An 11,839-nucleotide genomic window follows, 5' to 3' on the forward strand; every position below is an offset into this window, starting at 1 on the left:
AGTGGTCCAGTGCTGGGGCCCTGGGTTGAATTCCAGACTTGGGTTGCCTATCTGTGTGGAGTTTGTATTTCCATCCTGTGCTCATGTGGGTCTCCTCCCACAGTCCAAAAACATGTTGGCAGATTAATTAGCTTCTGGGAAAGATTGGTGTGAGTGGGTCCATGTCTGTGATGGACTCTATCCAGAGTGGACCTGCATTGAGCCTATTGCTTGCTGGGATAGGCTCTGACTCGCCGACAACCTTGTATTGGATAAAGTGGTTAGAAAAAGGAAGGTTTTCAGATTTCTGTACCTGCTTTTTGGAACAATTTACAATTCAAGACATCCATTCTTTTACTAACTGCTTTTTCGTATTCAGGATCACCCGGGAGCCAGAGCCTATACAATTCAAGATAAAGTCTTCACAATCATTAAGTGATTATATTTGGAAACAGCACCTTTTTTGTGTGATAGCAGTGTTGCACACAGCGGTTATAGTGATAAAACAGATTTCAAGATACTGCGTGGACCAGCCAAAGCTATAAGGACATCTGATATTTTTCAAATGAGAGGAAGCGTTTTATCCATCTTTCTCAATTGATTGTTAGTAGCTTATCGGTTCAAGGATCTTATTCAGCAGTTTTTTTTATAGAACTCAAGGACCTGGCTTCAGCAGGGTAACTGTGCATCTTGTTACAGGTATCCACAAAGCTGTAACGCAATGTTTTATACAGAAAACCTAAACTGGCAATTAAGCCAGGCGAAAGCACCTTCATTTTCAGCTCACAAACACATGAGATTTTTGTTCATGTCTGTCTTTCAGCAGCCTTCTGTAAACCAAGACCACGAGACTCTGATTAAAAAAAAAAAACACTTCTTTTTTATTTCTTTTGCTTTCCTCATTCATCATAAACAAGCTTGTGGTTAACGGGTACACGGCCTCTATCTTCCTAACCACAGGTTTATGATTCAGACGGGGAGTTTCAGTCCTACAGCCAGCCACAGTAAATAGAAAAAAAATCACTTCAGCTCACTTCAGAGCTGCAGCTAGTGAAGACTCGCCCATCTTGCCCCAGATAAATCACTCTGCAGCGCACGTTTACAAGGCCTCAAATTCTCAAAACGGTCACTATAAGGAAACAGCAAATGCCACTGGATGAATAGCAATGAGTGTGGAACATTGTGCTTGCGAAACAATCTAATGCAACCTTGTCCTGGATACCAACTAAATACTTACAGAATGGGAAACATACACCGTTTAATTATTCAAAAGGAATTTGATGCACTAATGTAATATTCATCCACCAATAGGAGACTGCTATAACAGCAGTTATGAAACAAAGCAATATAACAGTTATGAGGAACTGATTGGCAGTTCCTCATTACTGTACTGTACAATGAGCCCTACGGTACTGCCTTTGCCAGTTCAAACCTGTGCTTTTTCATTAGCAGATAAACAGGACTGGACAACTAGCAAGATGCAAAGATGGGTGTGAGCGAGCATGAACTGGGCACTGGGTCATCGGCTTGCTACTTCGCCTGGCACCTTGTCCTTATCGACCATGAGAGAGACGTCACCAGGCAGCGCCAGCCCTCCTGCATGAGAACTTCGCAATGTGTCTAACGCCAGATGACAATTACCAAGATGTAGGCGCCGATCTCCATCCACCAAGACAGTCAGAACCCAAGAAAGGTCACAGATGAGAGAGGTGGTGAGTCAACTGGCTAATATTCAGCAGTTCTAAATGATTGAGAAATCATCGTCAGTTTCAAAGCTTTAAGAACAAACCAGCATGAATATGTGAGTTTCTCAGGGCCCTTATTTGCAAATCTCTATTGTATTTACAAGGGTTGTTTGTTAGGCAGTAGTTTCCCAGCAGCACAAACTAAAGGTTATAGTCAGGTTATGACAGGTTTGTGCCTTCCATTGCCCTTAAGCAGAGCTCTCAGGCCTTCAGAGATTAGAAGAACTGTTTGGGCAACACCCAAAACCATAGGGCAACGCTCACCAAAACAACCTTGACCGAACCAGCTGTGTTCTGCGCTAGTTCGTGTTTTTTCTTCTTCTGAAAAGTCTACCCACCCATTGAACTTCTGAACCCCCTCCACATCTAAGAGTGCAGATCTGTGGCTTTCTTTGTCTCCTCCCTACCCCCTTCCCCGAAGGCTTCAGGATGGGCTAAGGAGCTCAAAGCATGTTATTGTGTAAATCCAACCATTGACATGGCCCTTTTCATCCTTGAAGGATCACCCCAAAGCACCTGCTGTATAGGAGGGGGACCAACGTCATCCCCTGCAGAAGAGCAGCCCCCATTTGGGTGACCTGTGGCAGCCCATTGCTGCACCAGCTCCCCACTGCACAGCTGGTCAGGTCAAGAACTGAGCAATTATATCAGCAATTGAACTAAAGATCAGATTAAGGGAGGCCGAAGTCCTGACATTTCAAAGGCTGGGCACATCCTACAGTATAGTGTTCTCTGTGACCAGTTTGGAAATTTTGGTCCACAGAATATAGAGCACCAGCTACTAAGGTCCACCAACACCACAAATCTGGTTTTCCTTACAAGATTCCCATTCCAGTACTGTCCAGCCCCAGCCTTGCTTAGCTTGACCAGATCAGCATAGAAGTTCATGACATTGTTATCAAAATCAAACTTGCATACAACTTTCCATCTTAAGGTTTCTGGTATTTCAAGACACTGAAGATCAGTTTTAATTAAATTTTTAACCTAGTGATCCAATGCAAATTAAGATAAGATCAGCTTATTGGCCATATACAATTTCTTGTATTAGGAATTTGTCTTTTCACATACCCCAACTTGCTCTCGATCAGACGCACAGACGGGGAGAGAAGCTTGGGGTCAGAGCGCAGGGTCAGCCATTTATACGGCACCCCTGGAGCAGTTAAGGGCCTTGCTCTGGGGCCCAACAGAGTAGGATTCCTCTGCTGGATGAGCAGCAGCCTTTCAGCCACAGGATCAGACCCGTAGCCACAGAGCACCGCCCCAAAACCATAAAAATCCATCTCGAGTTCAACTGAGTAGAAGCCAAAAGAGTTTGGAAATAAAAAACACTATAAAGTAACAAATCAGTGTTTTGTGACTGCCAAGGGTATTCGGTTGTTAACTAAATATTGGTTTCAGATGGAACCTTCCACAGATTTCTTACCTTCAAAAAAAGCAAACAAGATGACAGGAAACAAGAGTTTATTTTTATTGCAACACAAACATAGATAACGCAAAACTTTGAATTCTAAGGGCCTGTCATTTGTTCCATTATTGGTTATCAACCCAGGTGTGCAGTGTCTTGCTTCTTCAGAAACTGTCCAGGGTTTCCTCAAAAGTAACCATAATGCTTTTTACCTGCTGACTGGTAGTAAATAAAATCGATGCTGTTGTGCAATGCAGTTCTTACAAAAATCATGTATCTGTTCACCGGTGAACAGATGTAAAATGTAAAAATTAAAGAGTATTATTATTTCAATACTCATAATTTCATACCTGAATTCGTGTTTAAATTGGGGAGCCATCTTTGCATTGTCTTTTACTTGCACAGATCCTACAATTTTACAGCAGACTAGCTCATCAATTTCATGTTGGCAAACGCCTCTGTGGTTTGTGTTATTTCTGCTGCATTGCCACTTTTTAAATAGTATTTCATGGTGTAGAAGAAGGGCAATATAAAAATATTCTCGCAAGGGATAGGCTCAAATAAAGTCAGATGGCTCTGACTTAGTTGCTACAATCAAATAACTTGTTGACAACCACAAAGACAGTGAGAGATTCTGACTACCACACAGCAAACAGGAACCAAAGAGCTGCGCTCCAGTATCTCTGGAGATCTGCCTCTGCTCCACAGGTAAGACGAATGCTTCTCTGTCGGGCACATAAAATGTCAAATAAAATGTCTGAGATTCAAAAATGAGGCTTTTGAAAAAAGGAACAACAGGCTTTTGTCTTCACATGAGCAATCAATAGTAAGAACAACTCTTTATCAAAACAAGGCGTGATTTTTTTTTTAAAACGCATGATACTGTACAGTACTGTATGTGTGTCCTGATTTTAGCACAAACTCATCTGCTTGAACCGTTTTTTTTATGCAACACATTGTAGATACGTTTTAGCAAGAAGAATCTTTATTTGTATACAAACATACAAGATTGTTAAGTAATTAGATGTTAAACACTGAGGTATGTTTAATGTTTTACATTAACTGTGCGGAAGTCTTGTTTTTTTAAATGAATAATGCATACCTAAAAAGTATTTATTCGGTCAGGGTGAACATAGGTAATTAGTAAAAAACAGTAATTGGTAAAAAACTGTTTTGTGTGATGCACCTTCACTGTATAAAAACTTAAAGTACGAATGGCGACTTTAGGCCTTCATTTTGTGTTCTTAAATGTGCTTGATTTTTAAATAAAATGGTTTAAAAAAACTGTAATCATTTCAAACCACTGAACAGAATCAACAGGACAAATGTTTTACAACAACAACAACAACAATAATAATAAATAATAATAATAAAAGTTTAAAGAACTATCAGGAAAAAATGTCTATTTCCGTTTTTTGTAGTTCCGAGATAAACAAGAGAAATCGCTTACTTGCATACATTTTTTACCACTCTGTGAACAGAGCTGACTGCACATCCAATGAATTGGTATTTTAACAGTTTTTTTGTGCTTTTACATAATATTTGACTCACTTAAAGAGAAAAATAGGCTACTTATTCAATAAGTATATACTTCTTAAGCAATAAATTAACCTCATTGCTCAAAAGGAAGTGCTGATAATATTTTTTAGCCTAGGGCCATTTTAGTTTTGTCTTACAGAAATAACAGTACGCAATGGCGTTCTTGAATCTGGTCAAATTCTGCCATACACATTAGAAAAATTATACACAAGGCAAAAATATATGTCAAGAATGAAAGTAAATCTATATATATTGAAGTATGTGATGTACTTTTTCCAAACCGTTATTGAAAGGTCACCCTAATATCTATACATAGATTCTTCCTGTGACTGTAAAATAGTATAACTGTTAACTCCACTATTCTAAGAAGAATTCAGGAAATTAGTGTCATGTCCTTGAAAGTTACTTTAGAGTACCAATTCTTTCCCCCCTCCAAAAAAAACATGCGACTAACGTTTTTCTGGCTGCCTGTGCTGACCAGGGTACAAACATTTTTTGTACGATAATAACTTTGCGAAATGATCATTTTTATTCCTGATGCACATTTAATTAAACAAAACCAAAAAATACAGAAATTAAACTAAGTTTATATTCTATGACAGAATGCACAGATTCTTGAAGCCTTGTGTTATGTATATAATCAAAGACACAGTATGTAGTTCTTACCTTCGCAGTGTCTTTCAGTTCTGCTTTTCAAACTGTATCTAAAAAATGTTCAAGAGTTCCCAGGAACGAGCTGCCCAGATGAGGCACATTTCTCACAGTGCGGTGGTTTGTGATAATGGTACAAATCACTTTAGATAATCACTCTACATAAGCAGAGAAATCTTTCAACATTACTAATAACAAGCACAAAGCACGGATTGCTTCACAAACCCTAGTCAGATTTAACTCACCCAACGACCAACAGACTTTGTCACGCAACTTAAGTTGAGTTTTGACTTGCCTGTGGTTAAGGCTTAGTCAAAAACTCTCGATTGAAGTGTCTTTTTCTTCCCACGTTGGATGCCCTAAAGTTACCTCAGAAAATCCCTGGTTTAAAAAAAAAACCTCAAAATGCTGAAGAATATATCTATACAGTATATGCAGTACCCATACAGTGTAAGAATGAGTTTTCAGTTAAAAGAAACTTAATTATTACATCTTTGTGTATTGAAATAGTACAAACCTCCATCAACAGCCTTTATAGCCCATTAATAGTCTATTACTTGAAATTATGAATGATCTATTACTTGGTTAACATGAAAATATACAAGAGTTATTGCTCAGTAAGTAATATTAGACCGGCTTGGTGGTGCAGTGATTAGAATTGCTGCTTAGCAATATGGGGGTCCAGGGTTCGATTCCTGGGGTGCTGTCTGTGTGGCGTTTGCATGTTCTCCCTGTGTTAGTGTGGGTTGTTTCTGAGTGCTCTGGTTTCCTGCCACAGTCCAAGGACATGCTGGTAGGTTAATCAGCCCTGGTGTGAGTGTGTATGTGTTTGTGTGTCTGCCCTGTGATGGACTGCTTTCCAATTCGGAGTGTATCCTGCCTTGTGCCTGTTGGACTCCAGCTCCCCTGTAACCCTGAATTGGAGGAAAAATTTAGAAAATGGAGGGACTGGTAACATTAGAGATTTTATTAACTAGGCTACAGAATATTGTTCCAAAATCGTATATACTGTAACCCATGGACATTTGGCTTGTAATATTAGAGGCCAGAGTCCTAATTACTTATGGTGTAATTAGATTTCTAAATTCAGAAACTAAACTTGTACTTTGTTGTAATTGTTTTTACATTATTTTACCAGTTAAATTAGTTCTCTCACTATAACTGTAACCTTAACTCTGATAGTCCCACGATAAACTCTTTCTTCAACATCGGATTTATTTATTTTTCCGTTTCTGAGATTTCTCAGAAATCTGGCAAGCACTGTAAGTGAGACTTCACCTTTGACCTTGCCGTGAGAGTTATGTGTGAAGAAAACCTTTGTTCTTTCTTCATTTTCTCCTGACCCTGTCAAGAGATGAAAATAATCAACTTTGTGATACCTATGAGTCACACAGCATTTCAGACACAAGTCAGTCACAATATGTTGATGTCATCTTGGGAAAGTCTCTGGCATGTCCTGAATTCTCTTTTCCAATTTGCCTCTTTGCTTTGAAATCACTGACAAATAGAAGAGCTGTTCATTGTTTAGAGCCTTGAGGACAAAAATATATGCGCCCAATAGATATGTACAGTACATATTTTTAGTAATCTCACTCTTAAAACTTTCAAAACATATTTTTGCAGTTCAGAGCAAAAATAGAATGTTTTTCCTACTAAACTAAAAAAGGGACATTAAATCATTCAAAAGCTGGTGACCTGGAATCTAACACAGCTGAGATTATTTAATTTAAGACACAGTACCATCATTCAGTGTGAATAATAAAGATTGTGAAAAATCACTATGACACTGAGAGCATGTTTTGACTGTACAACAAAACCTCCAGAAAGTTTTAGGGTTCTGATGCACTGACAACTTTCTGCTTACAAAAAATATTTTATGCAGTCTTCAAATGTTCCCCTATATCACACAATCCAAACTATGTGACCTGTAGCTGAAGAGATACCTGAAAGATTATTGAGTGTAGATGTGACAGAACAGCCTTGTTGTAAATTAAGAGGCAATCACGGTAGCAAAAAAAATCAAGGAAACCAAAATGAAGAGCAAAACAAGTGTCCATTTTTCTGTGTGCTCCAGGGCAGAAAACATTTAAAAAAAAAACAACAAGAAAGTAGCACAAAAATGTAGCTATTCAGGGAACTCACCACTGAAAGTTCTGAATCAGGCTTTTCAGGGAAACCAAGCTGTGGAACATCACACAGTCAAGGATAACTTCTTTTTTTTTACAACCAGGAATACACAAAGGCTAGCTGCTCACCATGAGTAACAGGTTAAATACCCTAGGCTCCACCCACTTCCTCTGATGGACAAGTAGGAATCCATTTGAACCAATAGGGAGCCAGGCTCTGTAACCCAACACAAAATGGTGGAATGGACTGAAAGATAACAAACCTAACAATGAGGCTCATTGTGGAGTCACAACAAGTGGTCACACATAAGAAATTATTAACACATAAGTACAAGAGCAAAAGTCAGCATCCAATACTCAATTAAGAATAACAGCTAAATAATAATAACAGTAATTAGGAGTGAGCTAAAGAAATATTCCTTTCTTTTCGTGTGCTCTGGTATGATGGATGATAATGAAAAACCTGGAAGTAGATGTTAGGGACCAGGTGAGTAAACAGTGCTTATGTTTACCTCATACGGTTGGAGATCATGTGATAATGGCATGAAACAGCCCTTCGGTAGAATGGTGTAGCCTTCACACGACTGAGAATTTAACCATGACAGATGAGTAATACGGTAACTTATTTCAAACTTCTGGGTGGGATGGTGGTGCAGTGGTTAATGTCGCTGCCTAGCAGTGGTGGGGCCCTGGGTTCGAACAGGACAATGTTGCAACTTTAAAACAGTGGAGTGAGATCTGCAATTTGCTTGTCTACATTCTCTTTCACACACCACAAGGAAACCAAATGAGAAACCTCCAAGGCAGCAGAAGCTCTAGAGAAAAGTAAACCGAAAAATAATGTGCATACAGTTACATGCACACATATAGTAAGTAGTCCAGTCAGTGTTACAAAACCTTAAGCTTTTTCATAGACCTTCTGTAATTATATAATCTTGGATCTATTAACCTTGACAGCATCACAAACCTGTGCCTTGTATACAGGCATTAATTGTGAACCGGCATTGGATGTAAAGGATAATGGTTGTTACTGAGTGTTTTGAAGGCAGGGGTTCATTTTTTTATTTTAGTTCTGTGTGTTTCCTGTTTGAGTAAACCTGTGTACAGAAGTACAAAGCTTCAGTGCTGTCAGTTTCACATTCTCCACATGACTTCAGAAACCTGTGCTGGACAAGGGTCTCTAAGAGCCCTGGGATTCACTGTAATAAAAAGCTCACTTGCTTTTCTGCTCTAATGGTTAATTGAATGAGGAGATGCAGCAGGTGTGAAGCAATGACCTGTTAAGAACCAGATACAGAGTCCTGATTGAAACAAGAGGCAGAAGATGCTGAAGCAGTAAACCATCAGCTGAGCTTAACTGAGCTTACCTGTTGCTTTGGTTGCAGCCTATTTTTAGTTTAATTTGTTTTTCACGTTTTGCAGCATTGTTGTATGCAAAAACTGCAAACTTCTAAAAATGAAAAGTTATTCACACTGAGAAAGAAATATCAGTTATGTATACTCCAGGAAGGGGGTGTAAGACTCCTGCTTTATCGGAAAGGAGGATGCCTTTGTGACCACGATCTCTCTGTAACAGCTCCCCCCATCCATCCCTTCCAGGATGACGACGGTGGATGACTACAGCACTTCCACGCAGGATTATGACTACAACACCTCCAACTATTCGGAAATCCCGGAGCTCTGTGACATTGGCAGCACCCACAGCTTCATCAAGGTCTTCCAGTCCTGCATCTTCGCCCTCATCTTCTTCATCGGGATTCTGGGCAACTCCTTGGTCCTCACCACGTACATCCTCTACCGCCGCCTCAAGCTCAGGTCCATGACCGACGTGTTCCTGCTCAACCTGGCCATGGCTGACTTGTTCCTGTTGCTCACCATCCCCTTCAAGGCCACCTACATGGTGCTGGGCTCCTGGGTCTTTGGCATGCCCCTGTGCAAGATCACCTGCAGCCTCTACGCCATCAACTTCTACAGCGGCTTCCTGTTCCTGGCCTGCATCAGCATTGACCGCTATGTGGTCATCGTCATGGCCACCATGGCCCACAAGCTGCGGAATAAGACCGTCGTCTACAGCAAGCGGTGCACCGTCCTGGTCTGGGTGGCTTCCATACTCCTGAGTCTTCCCGAAATCATCTTCACCACCGTGGAAGCCAGGGACGGAGATCTCCTCTGTGAGACCCTCCTGACAGAGGAGAGCCTGTCTATCAAAGCTTGGACCCGGCTGGCCCAGATCACGGTGGGCTTCTGCGTGCCCTTCTTCGTCATGCTCTTCTGCTACTCCGTCATCATCCGCACCCTGCTCAAGGGGCGCAGGTTCGAGAAGCACAAGGCCCTGCGCGTCATTCTGGCCCTGGTGCTGGTTTTCGTCATCTTCCAGCTGCCCTACAGCGTGGTGCTGTTCCTCAAGACAGCCGGCTTGCTGGGGACCAGCTGCTCCGACTGGCACAACACCCTGGTGGCGGAGTACGTGACCGGCAGCCTGGCGTTCATCCGCTGCTGCCTCAACCCCCTGCTGTACGCCTTCGTGGGCGTCCGCTTCCGGAACGACGTGCTGTTGCTCCTGCGGGACCTGCACTGTATCAGCCGGGCCCAGTACTCCTGCTACATCGCGGCCCGTGCCGGCAGCTCCAAGCGCCTGTCCTTCGCCTCCGGCTCGGCCGCCAACACCGACACCTCTTCCATGTTCTGAGACACAAAGCAGACGAACCCCCATCCCCACCTCCCAGACAGACTGCAGAGAACAGACTCATTCTTCAGAGAATTATTACCTAATATAAAAAGCTAGTTGTTTTTGTACATACAGTATACATTCCCTGTGTACCTGTCTTCCATTTCAGTCGTTTTCGGCATGATCAAACCAACACTGTCTTGGTGGCAGACAGTTTTTCTGGAGTGAAACAGATGTTTTGACCATTGTCATAAGGATTCTGATGCTGACGATGACCACACTGGTAGTGTCGCACTGTCAGTTTCATTTACGGTTCAAAAGACATTGTTTAGCTCATTTTCGTCATGCTGCGTTTTTTTTGCAGAAAAACAAAATCTGCTGTAAATATTTTCTCAAGGATAATTGTGGTGTAACGCTGCAATGCCATTAGAATTTTGTCAGTTTTATAGGTATTCATATTTTATTTGTTCTTGTTTGAATTAGTTATGTAAAAACATTAGAGGGCGGAAAGGTTCATGAGCTTAGTTCCACATGTTTGAAAATGAAAAACTCATGCATAATTGAAGTGTAAATAAAACAAAACATGAGGTCTGTTTTTGTGTTGCTAAAAATGTACTGTATTCTTTATTGTCTAAGAATAGATTGCAGTAAATGAGAACAGTTTAAAAGGACCCTCTGGGTAAAGTACATTATAACAGCTACCCTTCAGATACAATTCCAGTCAATTCCACACAAAAACAATGTGATTGATACCTAGTATTTGAAAAGCCAGCTGGTTTTATATTTAACAAATGCAGAGCAGATTTCTTCTCTCTTTTTACATTTTATGTTATGTAACAGACATGCAAAACATGCCGTGCTGGATGCTTTAAGATGAAAAAAAACAAAACTTCATAACCTAAGAGCTTTCCTGTCCTGGTCCTGGTGTCTCCATCTTCCCACAATGACATTTGATTTTCGGATGCTGGTTTTTAATCGAATGGATACGTTTTAGGCTGTTGACCCCTTAATTGAGAATTCCATTGACTAGAGCTATTATTTGGTTTCAGCATTTAAACAGCAATGGGTCTTAAATTTAACTGCTATGTTTTAAGTAACTTAAAATGTGCCACTTTTTAGTGCCCGGAAATTATGCAGAACATTTAAATGATTAAATTAAGAGCAAAAGTATGTAGCAGAGAGCAATGCTACATTGTGGACTGTGTGGAGAAGCTAAACTGGTTAATGTATGATACTGTATATTATAAATATTAATTACTCATAAACCAATTGTTAGTTGCTTATGGCACAACAGTGGCGTGTTGGATAGTGCTTCTGCCTCAAAATTCTTCGGCCTTGGGGATTGATTCTGGACTTCAGTGGGCAGTGTGCATGTTCTGCATGGGTTTTCTCTCATTGCACCGGTCTCCTTGCACAGACCTGGCAAAAACATGACGTGTGGGTTGATTCCCTAGTAGGTTAATTGAAAAGATCGGGAGGGATGACAGCAGCCAAGTTTAACTGGCCTCCGCTGTCCTAGTTAGTAATCACTCCTGATGCCATTTCCTCACTTGAAGATTATAAACATTGCGCAATCCCCTTCTCTCCCTCCCACCCCAGCTGCCCCTCTCCAGCTGCCCCCTGGTCACTCCTCACTCTGCAGGGGGTCCCAGCCTCCTTGTCCTCTGGCCAGGAGGTCACCCCTCAGCCAAGTGTATCTCACTGCGACCCTGTACAGTACTGGACC

General features: G+C 41.1%; 1 pseudogene across 3 annotated transcripts; it reads left to right on the top strand.

Moving 5' to 3' along the window:
- Positions 1-1,447: 1,447 nt before the first annotated feature.
- On the top strand, positions 1,448-10,724 carry LOC148814655 (C-C chemokine receptor type 7 pseudogene; annotated as a pseudogene). 3 transcript variants are annotated; one of them, XR_016086100.1, is made up of 2 exons: positions 1,448-1,691; positions 9,045-10,724. The product of XR_016086100.1 is annotated as a C-C chemokine receptor type 7 pseudogene, transcript variant X3 (transcript). The 3 variants fall into 3 exon arrangements; XR_016086099.1 differs by lacking the exon at positions 1,448-1,691 and adding an exon at positions 3,741-3,837 and having other exon boundaries at positions 9,022-10,724; XR_016086098.1 differs by lacking the exon at positions 1,448-1,691 and adding an exon at positions 3,741-3,837.
- The last annotated feature ends 1,115 nt before the right edge of the window (positions 10,725-11,839 follow it).

Source organism: Atractosteus spatula, chromosome 26 (assembly GCF_055471065.1).
Source record: "Atractosteus spatula isolate fAtrSpa1 chromosome 26, fAtrSpa1.hap1, whole genome shotgun sequence".
Taxonomy (NCBI): domain Eukaryota; kingdom Metazoa; phylum Chordata; class Actinopteri; order Semionotiformes; family Lepisosteidae; genus Atractosteus; species Atractosteus spatula.